The sequence below is a fragment of the Coenobita brevimanus genome, chromosome 26, assembly GCF_032717465.1.
Source record: "Coenobita brevimanus isolate Jiangsu-jjx chromosome 26, ASM3271746v2, whole genome shotgun sequence".
Lineage (NCBI taxonomy): Eukaryota > Metazoa > Arthropoda > Malacostraca > Decapoda > Coenobitidae > Coenobita > Coenobita brevimanus.
Window position 1 is genome coordinate 6,900,824 of NC_136979.1, and position 15,849 is coordinate 6,916,672.

Below are 15,849 nucleotides of genomic sequence, written 5' to 3' on the forward strand. Positions count from 1 at the left end.
CTACTCACCCTTACAACGCCACACTCACACCTCCTGCCATCCTACTCACTCGTACAACGCCACACTCACACCTCCTGCCATCCCCTCATCTCTTCAATACCCACTTCACCAACCAGCGTGACACCAACATCAACTACGTTCACATGCAGTCTTCGTCTTGTTCTCACCAGTGTAGCTGTGATGGGTGATTACTTTCAAGTTTTTTATGTGCTGTCACACTGGTTCCTAATGTTTGTTCAGTTATCTGCCAGTCATGATGTCCTTGTATGTTCAGAATCCTGATTCTGCTGTAAAGATTCAGCCATCATCACAAGACAACCTGAACACTGGTCGACCTTCCGTTGCAATACTTCACAAGCAGGATGCAGATCGTCGTAAACACATATATACAGTGTATATATATATATATATCATCAGCCGTTGAGGTCCACTGCAGGACCGGCCTATCCCTACCGAAGCAGGGACGATACAGCCAATGTATCTCAACCCAGTGGCTTAGGCTGTCTGGTAGAGACTGTATGTAGGGTGAGAAGTGCTTGTGAGTGTGATTGTAGCGTTGTAGTGGCTTTGGATGTGTGTGTAGTCTGTGAACCAAGTGTAATCGGCCCGCCTTAACCCGACTGGGTGCAAGCATACTAGTATGCGACACTGGTTCAACCACAGCACCCCTTGTGTCCGCCAAAGTAGCAAAGTGGCTTGGTGAACGCTTCCCAAAGTTTTTACAACTCTGGAGGGAGGCGAACCTGCGCTCACCAGCGTGCGAAACGCACACTCTACCACTGTACCACAGAGGCTCCATATATATATATATATATATATATATATATATATATATATATATATATATATATGTGTGTGTGTGTGTGTGTGTGTGTGTGTGTGTGTGTATAATTCACCGGGTCGGTCAGGATCACTTGATGGTCGTGATCGTCAGCTTTTTACCCTCCCGGAAGGGAGCTGAGAGCTCATATAGTCCGATCTAAGGGCAAGGCTGTGACCTTCACACACGCACACACCCGTCCCCTTGCTCAAGGGGGACAGTAACCACCCACTTCGTCAGTGAAACTTTTCGCAACCTGAGCGAGGCGCGAACTCCCATCCACTAGTTGGCAAGCGAGAGCGTTACCACTGTGTGTGTGTGTGTGTGTGTGTGTGTGTGTGTGTGTGTGTGTGTGTGTGTGTGTGTGTTATAACTTTAAATGAAAGATTCGTCAAATGTTTTCCTGAGATATACACAATACTGATATTTTCCTACGGCTTCATTCTGTGAGGTATCTAACGGACAAGTATTTATGCTCTGACCAGTTTAGCAAACATAATAATTACACATGTCCTCTAACTCGCCACATGTATCTGTGACATTCAGAGTTGTATTCTATGTTCCTTTGGAGATTTCCCAACACCTCTTCCTCTTCCCGATTCTTCCTCTTCCTGACGCCCCCATTTCATCAGTTCTCTCTCTCCTTCTGCGCGCCCAAGCTATCTATATCCTGACGCCATATTCTGGTATTCAATAGAGGGGACACAACACACTCTGAAAATCTATAATTTCTGATGCACGAGAACACTACTATGCCAGCCAACAGCCACGCCTCAATTTCCACACCTATTTTACATACTAAAGCGAATTCGGATAGCACCCCCCTCCCACCGCATATAAACACATACACACACACACATACACACACACACACACACACACACACACACACACACACACACACACACACACACAAGCAGATACATGTACATACATACATAAACACACAGAACATAGACACACTTCAGCTGTTTACAATAACACACTTTCACACGCCTGCGCACACACCTATGCACAGTAACACAATTAAGGGTGTTTTACGGAGGAACTTTCGCTTGCCAGGGAATTCGTGCTAAGGTTAAAGCGCTGTACCGTTAACCACTATAAACAGTTCTTACTCAACCACTCCAAGCATGACGCTCTGTAAACCAACATGAGTGCGTTGTACCTCATCTCCCGTTTTGTTGTCTGATGGTCGTATACCATAAACATGAATCTTGAACACATTTTTTTTTTTTTTAATGTGTCCGACTCCGGGCAAAGGCTTCAGGGCCTATCTCCAAGTCCCAGTAGTCCTCTTTGGGGCCCAGTAATCCTCCTACATCTCCACGTGTTACCATCCATATTGAATACATGCTAGGGCTGTCTCATACAGGGACTGGTGTATTGGTATTAGCGGGAGTACTTTCACAACATGTCGGCGGGTCTTCTGGTACTGTAGATCAGAAAAGTCTGGTTTTTATGAAATTCAAATCCTTAAACTGTTCCCTGCCTATGCCGAGATTCGAACCTGGGCCCACAAGAACTGTAGGCCGCCTCTCCACCGATTCTGCCACAGCCTCCCCCAAACAATAAGGGCTACAAATATCGTAACAGTGAAGACAATGTTAAGTTGGACGCAGGCTCTGTATTCACCCCTGTCTATTTGCGTACAAGTTATCTCAAAAGTTGTTATCGGGTTTCAGTGAAGTCTCAGACAGATGGGCAGTGGGTCAAGGAAGAGTTTATTAGAGTTTGAGTTTAATTAGGATCTGGGGGTAGGAAAAATTCATAAATTTTACTGGCGGTGGGGGAGGTAGGCGCTCTCTAAGGTACTGGAACAGGGCAGACTAAGACCGCAAATTTATCTGGCTATGTGAGACCGTAAAGTATTCATCTGGCAGGACATAGAACTTACAACAGTCCATCCATCCATCCATCATCCAATCCTACGTTTCCTCATGAGAAGCGTAGGAGCCCGGGGCTAGGCAAGTTGCTCCTGACATTTAAGATGAGACTGACCAGCCTCACTCATCCCTGAGTGGCAGTACGTGATCAATAACCCCAACCACCCCATGAATATAAACCTTCACCGGCTCAATCCGATTGGAGCGCCGTAATTACCCACTAAACCACCAGGTGCCATAATTTGGTTATATGGTTACCACCCAGCGTAGTAAATGGTTTCCTGGTGTACAGGAAACTATTCGGCTTGTCACTCAGTGTTGAATCACCCACAGGTAGAAGGAAGAGGAAAGAATGAAGGAAAGAAAGACAGAAGAGGGAGTCTAAAGCCACCTGTAGGCAGAAGGACGTGGAAAGAATGAAGTAAAGAAAGACAGACGAGGAAGGAAGGAGTGGAGGGAGGAGAGGAAAGGGAAGGCACCCGAGAGCAGCACTACATCGAGTGAGTGGATGGTGGGCGCCCTCATCTACCACAAAACTAGTAAATCATAAATTTTATTGGCGTTGGCGAAGACATGCTCTCTCCTGGTGCTTTCTAGTTTTCCATTGCGTATATTATTGAATGCGCCTTGCCACTCGTTAATAACGGTCGATTGTTTCAGTATCACTGGTTCAAGATATCACTTCCTACACACTCATTCTGTTATAGGAATTTGCTATAAAGATTTTTACCCAAAAAACACCCGTTAAAAAGTTTCACTGTAAATACCCGGCATAATTTCTGTTTCAAATACAGTCCACTGTAGTTTGTCTTTACTTGTATTAAATATATAAAAAAAAGATAAAATCAGGGTACCATCATTCTTAAAACTCAATCAACTATTGCAGAAGAAATCAGACAAGCATAATTAAACTTCTAAGGAACTGTGGTATTGCATGCCAGCAAAAACTCCATCTTTGCTTGCTCTTAGGGCAATCACTTTAAGAAACTGCTAGAGGTTGCGCCAAATCTTTCAAATGGAAAACTTCTCTGTTTATCTATCTGCAGCTAGGCACCTTAATCTCATTGGGGGTGGCCATGAACAAATCGCGGTCACGTAGCCCTGTCCTTTGCCATCTAGCTGCTATTAATTCATCTCAGACCATTTTCATTCATATGCCTCTGGTGCAAGCCAGAATCATTGCTTAAAACGCGTCACACAAGCAAGGCTGCAGGAAAATTATCTAATAAGGTAAACTTGCTGTGCGTTTCCCACCATACCAACGCCAGTGACGTGAACACATTACAATGTTTGAGTGAAATGATATCCTAGATTTTTTTTTTTTACCTTTTATGTAGTCATGCAAGCTGAATATATTGTAAAACTTCTCATGACTTTCCCTAGGCTTGTTTGAATATTACAAATTGAAAAAAAAATCTGTAAAATTCCCGTGTCCAGGATGTAAACAGACAATTATTTATAGGACCTTCGGAGGCTGTTGTTGAGTGTACGATAATCCACAGACAGCAGGGTACGAAGGCAATAAGGAAGCTGCCAAACACAAGGCTCGGCATCACAAATTCATGACTGATACCTTGTCGTAACAAGGATTCGTTAATGGAGGACGAATAACGGCATGGGAAGGTACTCACACACTCATACCCTCTCTACGAAAAACAAAATCACACTTACGACAGGGAAATGATCGTAAGTAAGTAAGCCAGGCCCTACCGCACCGTTATTCTCGTTAGCACAGGAGCCTTCCAAGCACTTTTTCTTTAGTGATTAATTTTGATATTCTGTTAATGCTCTCTTCTGTGGTATATTCTTAAAATCGACATAATTTGCACCATTCTCACAGAAGGAAATATTAACACTTTTACTACGATGCCATCTCTTGGATTTTAGTCCCTACCGGGCGACTCCACTACCTGGTTACACAAACGCCTCTCAACTTTTCCCTAACCCCTGATAGTGGATTCCAGGAGGAGGGAATTTCAGCATGCAGTCCACTAGGCTCATTCTCAGATGAACTTGGGGTTGAACTACCATTACTACTACTACTACTACTTCTACTAAAATTACTTCTGCTACTACTAGTACTACCGGTACTCCTACTGCTACCACCACCACCACCTCTAGACGATTTTGTTCATCTAAGGAAACACCACTCGTACTGAAGGCGCCTGGACGTGGCAAGAATATGAAAAATACATCACCTTAGGAAAAGGGTGATGGTGTTAGACAAAATAAATCTCTGAGAAAGAAGTGTTACGAAATCTCCAAAGTAAACGGACATACGACAATGTATGTGCCCTATGTATGTATCGTATGTATGTATGTATGTATGACTCATTACTACACAACTTTTTTTACACTTGCTAACAGTTTCCAAGAGATGGCCTTTGGAACACCACAAATAATAAAAAAAAGTATTGTCTTAATTCCTGGTTATAAAATAATGTGCTACTTAGATTTAAATATGTGATGTGTGTGTATTTACCAACATATCTCATGTTAAAAAAAATCAAAATAGTGAGGGACGCCTAACAGTTTCTTTGACCACTTCACTATGATCTCTCTCTCTCTCTCTCTCTCTCTCTCTCTCTCTCTCTCTCCTTCTTCTTCTCTTTTATCGTCTTCTTCTTTTTCTTCCTCTTCTTTTTTTTCTTTCTCCTACTTCTTCGTCATCTTCGTCCTCTTCTTCATCTTCTTTTTTCTTTTCGTTTTCTTCTTCTACTTCTTCGTCTTCTTCTTCCTCTTCTTCTTTTTCTTCTTATTTTCTCTTTCTTCTTCTTCGTCTCGTTCGTCCTCTTCATCTTCTTCTTCTTCTTCCTCTTCTTTTTCCTCTTTATTATCTTCTTTTTCTTCTGCTTCCTCGTCTTCTTCTTCCTCTTCTTCTTTTTCTTCCTCCTCTTCTTTTTCTTCTTTATTTTCTTTACCCTCTACTTCGTCTTCTTCGTCCTCTTCATCTTCTTCTTCTATTCATTCTAACTCAAGACGATTTTATTTTGCTCATTATGGACTTTTTTTTCGAGTTGAAGGCGTCAGATACAGCCTTCAAAAGCCCCTTCAGTACGAGAGAGGAAGAGGAGCGGGAGGGAGGAAGAGGGGCGGGAGGGAGGAAGAGGGGGGGAGGGAGGAAGAGGGGGGGAGGGAGGAAGGTGTGATGAGGGGTGAAGTAACCTTGGAGACCCGCCAAAAGATACGGTAGGTGTGTGTGTGTGTGTGTGTGTGTGTGTGTGTGTGTGTGTGTGTGTGTGTGTGTGTGTGTGTGTGTGTGTGTGTGTGTGTGTGTGTGTGTGTGCATGCAGTCACAACAGGACTTGACGTGAGAGAGAGAGAGAGAGACAGACAGACAGACAGACAGACAGACAGACAGAGACAGAGAGAATCAAAAGAGGATGGAGAGGACGGAGACTAGCGGAACAGAAGGAAATGGAGAGAGGGAAAAAAAATAAGTTAGAAAGAGAAGCAAAAAAGGGTGATGGAAGACGAGAGTAGGAGGAATATTTGTGAAACTGACGATTCGGGAGAAAGAGGAGAGGAAGATAAAACAAGGGATGAGGAAAAGGAGAAATAAAAACGAGAGGAATGAGATGAATTATAAGCAAGGTAGAAAAGAAAGTGTGTATTTGTATGTGCACTGCGTTTTATGGGATACTGATGGATAATTGATCCGTAGGGCAGAGGAACATCACTTTTACATCAATTTTTGCCACTGAAGAAGCCACCCAACCCTACCCAAAGCATCAGGCATGGGTATGAGCAGTGATGTTTTCGTTTCTCCTGCTCCTTGGCCTTCTCCTTTTCCTTCTCTTTCTCATTCTCCTCCTCCTCCTCCTCCTCCTCCGCTTCCTTCTTCTTTTTTTTTTTTTTTTTACAGGGTGAGAAGTGCATGAGGGAACCGTGTGCAAGTGGCTGTGTTTGTGAGTGAGCGAGTCTGTTTATACCATCGAGGGCACTTCTAAAGGACATACTACTGCACCCTCTTACATTTCCGTCCCCGGCTAGAGTTGTACACAGGTGAGGATAGACACACACGCAGTTATTCGAGGCTACAAAAAAGGTGTGTGTGTGTGTGTGTGTAAGAGAGAGAGAGAGAGAGAGAGAGAGAGAGAGAGAGAGAGAGAGAGAGAGAGAGAGAGAGAGACAGACAGACAGACAGACAGACAGACAGAGAATCATAGAAAACTGAGCAATTGAGAGAGTTAGGAAGAGTAAGAAGCAGGAAGAGGAAGAGGAGGAGAGAGGAAGAGGAAGACGCGAAGGAAAGTGATGAGGTGAGGGAACGGGTCAAGGAGAGGAGGAGGAGGAGGAAGGAGGGAAAAGAGCAGAGGGAAGGAAAAGAGAAGGGGAGAGGGAAGGGAGAAGTGGAAACAGGGTGGGTGAAAGTAGAGAGAGAATGAGGTGAGGAAGAAGAATGGAGAGAGAGAGAGAGAGAGAGAGAGAGAGAGAGAGAGAGAGAGAGAGAAACGAAAATGAAAGACGAACAGTTAAGAAGGTGCGAAGAAAAAAAAAAACGCTACTCCACCCAATGACATTGTTTTCGAATCCTTTTACAGGATTTTCAAGAACACACACACACACACACACACACACACACACACACACACACACACACACACACACACACACACACACACACACACACACGGAGGAAAAAACAGAGAAGACGGAACAATACAAGCTTGACGACTCACCTTGTAAAATTAAATATCAAGAAAACGTATGTAAAATAATCTCTCTCCCTCTCTCTCTCTCTCTCTCTCTTTCTGTGTGTGTGTGTGTGTGTGTGTGTCCAAATCTGATATAAAATGCAAAGAACAGCCACAAGATGGGTACCTTGTCCGAGATTTAAGCAATGAAAATATGTTAAAATAATAATAATAATAATAATAATAATAACAATAATAATAATAATAATAATATCTTCTAACTGGACACGAAAAAAGATACGATAATTAGCTACATTCTTTTTTACTTATGTGAAATTTTAATACCTCAGTCCCAACAATTTATTTTGCATATTACTGTCTTCTATTCTCCTCTAAATTACTTTTATCTCTTACATACTAACACAGATTGGAGATTCAACATGAAAGGATTAAGGTAAATGATATAGGATTAACATAATAGGCAAAGGTGATAGGAGGGTGTCTCATCCAGGGAAAATCAGAGAGAGAGAGAGAGAGAGAGAGAGAGAGAGAGAGAGAGAGAGAGAGAGAGAGCAATGACAAGAAACACAACACACTACCCAACAAACAGGTCACCAGAACATGAAAGGAAATTACCTACAATCAGCAGTAATTAACATATACCGGTAAAGATATAAAGTTTTACGGTGGGTGCAATTTTACCGTGTCAGATGGAGCTGCGTGTCAACAATATTAATATATATAAAGAAATGTACCGCGCGATAAACAGAGAGAGATGACGACGTTGCGATATTCACTCAGTCACGCAAAAATACTGTTAGACAAGAACACACACACACACACACACACACACACACACACACACACACACACACACACACACACACACACACACATCCACTACACTGTCCTCTCTATTATCTCGTTCCAACTACCTCCACTCGATTTAACTGGGTTCTTAGTGGCCTCTTACTGTCAATTTGTTTACCATCTGAATCTCCTGTGACTCACTCTCTTCGTCTGACGTTAAATGGAGCAAAGAGCTAGAGATTTATTGCCCTTTACCTGAGAGAGCTATGAATATTACTGGTATTAATTTTTCTTAGGCTTCTATTCTCCTTCTCAGCTGAATAAAATCGTCCCCTGGAATGTACCATCAGAGAATGCATCACCGTGAGAAGGCTAAAGAAGGCTGTATCGTAACCCCACACGTTCCAACAGTCTTCCTCGTATACCATCATCATCATCATCATCTCAACCCACTTTCCACCACCCTAAGATGAGGTGAGGCAGCATCTCTCCCAAAACGTAAATAAAATCACTTGAATACTAGCAAGCAAAACGTATAAATTGTCTTCTCTGCCTAAATTGATTTGGAACTCTACCCTTGGCATAGTTTCCCCTCACGAGCGTCCCCAGTTGCCAATCACCGTTCTATTACGCAAGATCCTGGTCAATGCAAATCACCAAAATCGCCTAATCACCCCTTCATCTCCCCGTCATCATCAATTCTGCCTGGAAATACCGATACAGTGTTGTTTGTACTTTCCCTGTCCGTCCTCTTGGGGTTTGGTACCTAGCCTAATGGGGATGTTAGGGGGTTTGGGGATGAGAGAGAGAGAGAGAAAGAGAGAGAGAGAGAGAGAGAGAGAGAGAGAGAGAGAGAAGCACACATCCATACTTTGCCATCTCTGTTGATACCCTCCCTTCCGCCTTCCCCTTCCACTTCCTCTTCCTTCTCCTCCCACCTCCTTTCTCTTCCATTTTATATATCTTTATCACACAAAGGTTCCCACGACCCACTCTCAGCTAAAAGAAAAATCGTCTGGTGTTAGCTGGAACAGAATACTAGAGTTGTCCCTGCCATGAGACTGTTAATAAATATATGTATAGGAACCTTACATACCAAACATTCATATTTCTCCCATTCCTTCTCCCTTCTCCCCTCCGTCCCAGCCTCTCTCTCTCTCTCTCTCTCTCTCTGTCTCTCTGTCTCTCTCTCTCTCTCTCTCTCTCTCCCTCCCTCCCTCTCTCTCTCTCTCTCTCTCTCTCTCTCTCTCTCTCTCTCTCTCTCTCTCCCTCCCCCCCCCCTCTCTCTCTAAGGTCAAGGTATCTCAATATTGACTAACTTCTCACCCTCGCCCACACTCACACACATTCCTCAGTTCCCTTACATGCCCGGGTTTGACGTGGGAAGAAGAGAAGGAAGAGGAAGAGGAAGCCGGGGACGAAAGGGAAAGAGGAAAAGGAAGAAGACGAAGAGGCGGAAAGGGAAAGAGGAAGAGGAAGGATGAACAGGAAGAGGATATATAACAGAAGGAAGGAAGAGAGGCACAGAAAAGAGAAGGAGCGAAGGAAAAAGGAGGAGGACGAGAATATAAGAGGGGCGAGGATGGAAGAAAGGTACACAGAGAAAGGAAGGGGGAAAAGGGAGGAAGGGGAGGAGGGAATTAGGAGGAAGAAGAAGGAAAGGGAGGAGGAAGATGGAAGAGGATGGTGAAACGGGAAAATAAAAGGTAAATCGTGGAGGATAAGGAAAATGAGAAGAAAAACACGCAGAGAAAGAAGGAAAGATCAATCAATCAATCATTTCCTGTGGCACCCTCGGGGATGCATAGGGCCTCGATGAACTCACACCACCACATCCTATCTTGTGCTAACTCCTCAAGATCTCCCCAACACTCATCTCCAGCTTCCCGTCTCATTGTCCACACCCACGTCTCTTTTGGCCTTCCTCTACCTCTCCGACCAAGTGCCACCCACCCTGGTGTACCTCGTACTATTCCCTGTCTCCTATACACATGTCCTAGCCACTTCCATCGTGAGAACCTAACATATTCATCGACCGGCTGCACTCCCGTTATTTCTCTATTTCTACTATTTGGTATCCTTTCCCACCACTTAACTCCTAATATTCTTCTAAGAAGAAGAAGGAAAGAAGGAGGGTAAAAAGAAGAAGCAGGGGAAGAGGGAAGAGGAGGAGGAGTAAAAAAGCGTTAAAAAGAGAAGGGAATAAGGAAGAGGCGAGAAGAGAAAGAGGAAGATGGAAGAGTAATGTGAAGAGAAGAGAAAAATGAAGAGGAAAGACAGAGAGGATGGATGATGAAATGATTGAGAAATTAAGGTAGCAAAAGGAGAGAGAGAGAGAGAGAGAGAGAGAGAGAGAGAGAGAGAGAGAGAGAGAGAGAGAGAGAGAGAGAGAGAGAGAGAGAGAATATACATTAATACTTTCCTACGATGACCACTAAGAGAAAATAACTCCAACCAAAATCCGAACAAACAAACAAGCTAGTAAGTAAATAAATAAATAAATAAATGAAGGTTCAGCTCCCTCACCTTTCAAAACAGAGATTTATTTTTCTTTTCAATTTTTTTCCCTTGCTATTTTCTAGGCGATATTTTTTTCACCTTGAGAGATTTTCGAACTGGAGGGGTTAGATACGCAATCCCTCTACCACCACAGCACTCTCCTACGCTGAAGAAAATCGTCTGGTAACAGCAAAATAGAAATCGTCCTTCTCAACCACTTCAGTATGATTATGTCTTTTATCTACGTCAATCTTGCTAGTTTAAGACGATTTTATACAGCTGAAGGATGGCGTCTCGCAAAGAAGGAATCGAAATCCGTCCATATTCCTACCTTTCGTGTTATGGTATCAATTCCTTTTCTGTTTTTTTTTTTTCTGTATATATCACTGCTACAGCCAGACGATTTTCCTCAGCTGGTATTATACCTAAGTGCTACGTGGGGACGCTCACCATCCACTCACTCGAGGTAGTGTTGCTCTAGGGTGGCTACCTTTTCATCTCTTCCTTCCTTCTTTCCTTCCCTCCTCTTACATCCTTCTTTCCTTCCCCTTCCTTTCTGTCCATGGGTGACTCTACACTGAGTGACAAGCCAATTGGTTTCCTGTACACCAGGAAACCATTTACTACGCTGGGTGGTAACCACAGAACCAAACTAGGCCTATGACGCCTAGTGGTTTAGTGGGTAATGAAGGCGCTCCAGCTGGATTGACCCTGTGTTGGTTTATATCCAAGGGATGGTTGAGGTTTATTGCTCACGTAATGCCACTCAGAGATAAGTGAGGTCGGTCACTCTCATCTTAAATGTCAGGACCAACTTGCCTAGCCCAGGGCTCCTACGCTCCACATGGGATAACACATGATTAGATGATGATGATGTACCGTATCAATCCTTTTGTCGTGAATAAGTTAATGAGATAATAAAAAGGCAGCTAGTTTATAATACCCAGGTATCTATTTCATTATTATTATTATTATTATTATCATTATTAATATTATTATTGCAGTTATTTCCGTTCTCGTTACTACTACTGCTATTTCTATTATATTATTATTATTATTATTATTATTATTATTATTATTACACTTTCTTCCTGCCACCTCCAGACGATTTTATTCAGGTTCAGGGAGGCCTCTTATAGGGAAATGTTTGGATGGAAAGGGTTGCATCTCTCTCTTTTTCTCTCTCAAGTAAAATCGTCTGATGAAGGAAAAAAATCACCCTACCCAACCCCACCAATCCAATGACGTACTTTCTTTTTTTTTATTTATTCGAGTCACCTCCAGACGATTTTTATACGGCTCAGGATGGGTTTTTGGCCCTAATTAACTCCCTCTCCCTTCTGGCTGAATGAAATCTATTGGTGTGGGCCTGATGTAAATGAGAAAACAATCGTCATCGGATTGAAGGAGTTACGGCCAAAAAAATCGTCTGGTACAAGGAATAGAAATACTACCTCATCATAAATAACGCCTTCACTTCGAGGACATCATTTTTATCCTCACTCGTACCTTCCACTACGTAATTCTTACTCTACTCTTGCTCTCTCCAGACGATTTTCTTCAGCTTAGGGGGATTTTTTCGAACTGGAAGGACAAGATAGCCTCCAGTAACCTCACCCCCGCTCGTCATGTTGCTGAAAATGAGGAAAATCGTCTGGAAGTAGGAATAAACTTAAAAAATACATGGTAATTAAAAGGGTCGGATGAGTAAAATCGTCTTGTGGAAGCAAGAAAGAAAATAAAGACATCAGTGTATTTACAGGTTAACCCTCTGAACCCGCATTTTTTTTCTTTTAGCTTATTCCTGTTGCCTCCAGACGATTTTATTCAACTTAGGGGGGACTCCTTACCTAAAGGGTTTACTATGGCCTTCATTAACCCCTTCACTAATAAAAATCAGTCCTAAATAAGTCAAAATTCATCTAGATATTGAAAAAAAAAATTATCGACCTCGACGGTATTCTTTTTTTTTGTGTCCTAAAAGCAAATATAATTTAGCCTGTTATTGCTACCTTCAAGCGATTTTATTATTATTATTATTATTATTATTATTCTTGTTGTTATTATTATTATTGTTGTTGTTGTTGCTGTTGTTTTTGCTGTTGCTGTTGTTATTGTCTTAAGGCGATTTCTTTCTTCCTTTTTTTTCTTATGTGCAATGGAGTCCTGTTTCTTCAAAGGGGCTGGACACATTCTTTATTAACTTTTTTTTTTTTTTTTTACTAAACCTGTCTTTCACCTTTTCTCCCCTTCTTTTACACCAGCACTCGCGGAACAAGAGCGGGTGTTGTTTTGCTCGACGTGTGTGTGTGTGTGTGTGTGTGTGTGTGTGTGTGTGTGTGTGTGTGAGAGAGAGAGAGAGAGAGAGAGAGAGAGAGAGAGAGAGAGAGAGGACCCAGCCATAATCTACATTAAGATGTAATAATGATGTAATTAAATACAGCACACTTTTTCGATTAAAGCATTTGACTTGAGGAACCTTCTACCAAATGAAGTTGTCTGTCCATAAATAAATAAATAAATAAATAAACTGAAATGCGGACAAAAATAATAGAAGACGGGATATCATGAGCGTGAAAGTCCTGTAAAAGTACCATAAAATTAAGTAAAACACACACACACACACACACACACACACACACACACACACACACACACACACACACAAAGAAAAGTAAATTAAGCACAGTGCAGGATAAGGTCAGCAATTAGGGTCTTTTTGAGAGGACGTCATCTACTACAAGGTCCTGGATAATACTGGCTGTGTGGCTGGGGAGAGAACGTGCCCCATGCAGGAAGCCCACTCGCCAATCACCTTGACTGAGCACACAGGAAGAGCCAGGTGTGTGTGTGTGTGTGTGTCCTTTTCACCAGTTTCATTCTCTCCACTTGAACTTTCCATCCACGCAAACTCTTCCATCCTTTCGTAATCAGATTTCCGCATTCCACATCTCTCACTGATCCCTGTATTTCTTAACAGATTTCTTCGCACTTGAATTCATATTAAATTCCATTCCGGACCTTCTTCATCAACACTCTCCAGCTGGCAGAACTCCTCACTCTTGGCTAAATAAAATCGTCTGGCGTGAGCTGCAATGGATTACTAGAGCTGTCCCAACCATGAGGGGATTAATGGCGACTGCATTAACATTCTCAGGCTCCTTCACTCACACTCAGGTAAATAAAATCCACTGACGCTGGTAGGAGTAGAGGGATAGAGTTATTCCGGTCACAAGAAAGTTAAACAATGGCACAAGATTATGTGATATATAAATGTACAAATGAAAGGAAACAGCAACAAACCAGATGATCCTTTCGCTGCTCTGTTATAAGGAAGGTTAAAGGTGACAAAAACTATTTTATCAGCGAAAGACAAGGATAGAAAATTACCCCATCCACCAAACCCTTCAGCCGAAGCCGTTAGGAAGTTGCGAGAAGGAACACCATGCAACATAGAAAAGGTGTCGTGGAAATTTCATAGGAAAGAGAGAAAGGAAGTCTTAGTCTACACTCTCTACCTGAAAAGAAAGGTAACAGTCAAAGAGATGGGCAGATATTATCCTAGCGATTTTTATGTTAGGACTGTATCACAGCTTCGTACACTAAAGGGCAATTTGTTCCATATATTTACAACTCTGTTGAAGAAATGCTTAGCTTCATGGGACTGGAATCGTTGATCAATAATGTTATTCCCACTAACTCTAGTATAGTTTGACCAATCTACTGTGAAATATTTATCGATAACCATATTATCATGTCCTTTGAATACTTGAATTAAATCTCCTCGTAACCTGCGTTTTGTTACTGTAATGAGATTAAGGGCTTCTAAGCGCTCCTCGTATGGTTTATATCTCAATCTAGGTACCGTATCATTACTGTCACCCTTCGCTGTATTCTTTCAAGTTCTACATCATTTTTGTAATAAGGCGACCAGAAAAGGATACAGTACTCTAAGTATGGGTGTACAAGAAAATTATACAAGGTGAGTATGATATTTTCTGATTTATATTCGAATGTTCTGCCATTCAATCCTAATAGTTTGCTGGCTTTCTTAAAAGCTTCTTTACACTGTCTGCTTGGATTAAGATCTTTTGTTACTATAATTCCTAAGTCTTTAATTACTGGCATTATCTAGTTGAATACCGTTCACTGTGTAATTGGCTTTCTCGTTTCTAATTCCAGTGTTTCGCACGTTGTATTTACTAATAATAAAATCCACCTGCCATGTTTGAGCCTAATTAAACAGTCGATCGAGGGCACTCTGAATTGCCTGTTTCTGTAACGATGTGTCTGCTCTGTTTCCAACTTCAGTATCATCAGCAAATTTGGATATTTTGCAAAATAAGCCCTCGTCTATATCATTTAAATATATTTAAAAAACAGCTGAGACCCAGAAGTGACCCAGTAATGAGCTCTGTGGCACTCGGCTTGTGACATTTTTCCAGTCTGATTCTTTTCCGTTTTATACGACTGTGTTTTGCGTTCTGTCAGCCAATTATCGATCCACTTGAGCACAATGCCTTTGAACCCATGCGCCATCAGTTTCTGAAACAGTCTTTTATGGCGAATTTTACCAAATGCTTTTTGAACACAGAGACAGACAATGTCAACGGATCTGGTCTCATCGTATTTATTAAACATGTCAGAAGAAATCCAGGAGAGTCGTAAGGCAAGTGCAATTACTCCGAAAACCGTGTTGTGAATCTCTGATGAGATTATTCCTCAATGCTTAACACACGTGTCTAATACTAATTACCAACAACTTGCAAACCACTAAAGCTAAGCTTATTGATGGATAATATTCTGGTTGCGATTTGTTCCCTTTAAAATAATGAAGTTACATATCCGAGTTTCTACACATGAGGCACCTTACTATTTTTTTTTTTTTTTTTTTTTGTCATTTATTGACTAACTCTGCTAATGGCTTTGTAGTTTCATTTACTGCTTCCTTCGGTATACGCGAACATATTTTATCTGGTCCTGGTGTTTCATTCACTTCAAGATCACCAATATGGTAAGTCGGATATATGTAAGAAAAAAAAGAAAAAAAAAGGAAGACATGCTGAAATGTTTAAAACCTTATTTTTTACCTGCTGTAAAAATTTAAAAATTTGCTGCCACCTGGAATGAAGGTACTCAAGATTAACCAGTTCCTTGTATGTAAGGGCATAGAAATAATAATACTCCAGATGAACTA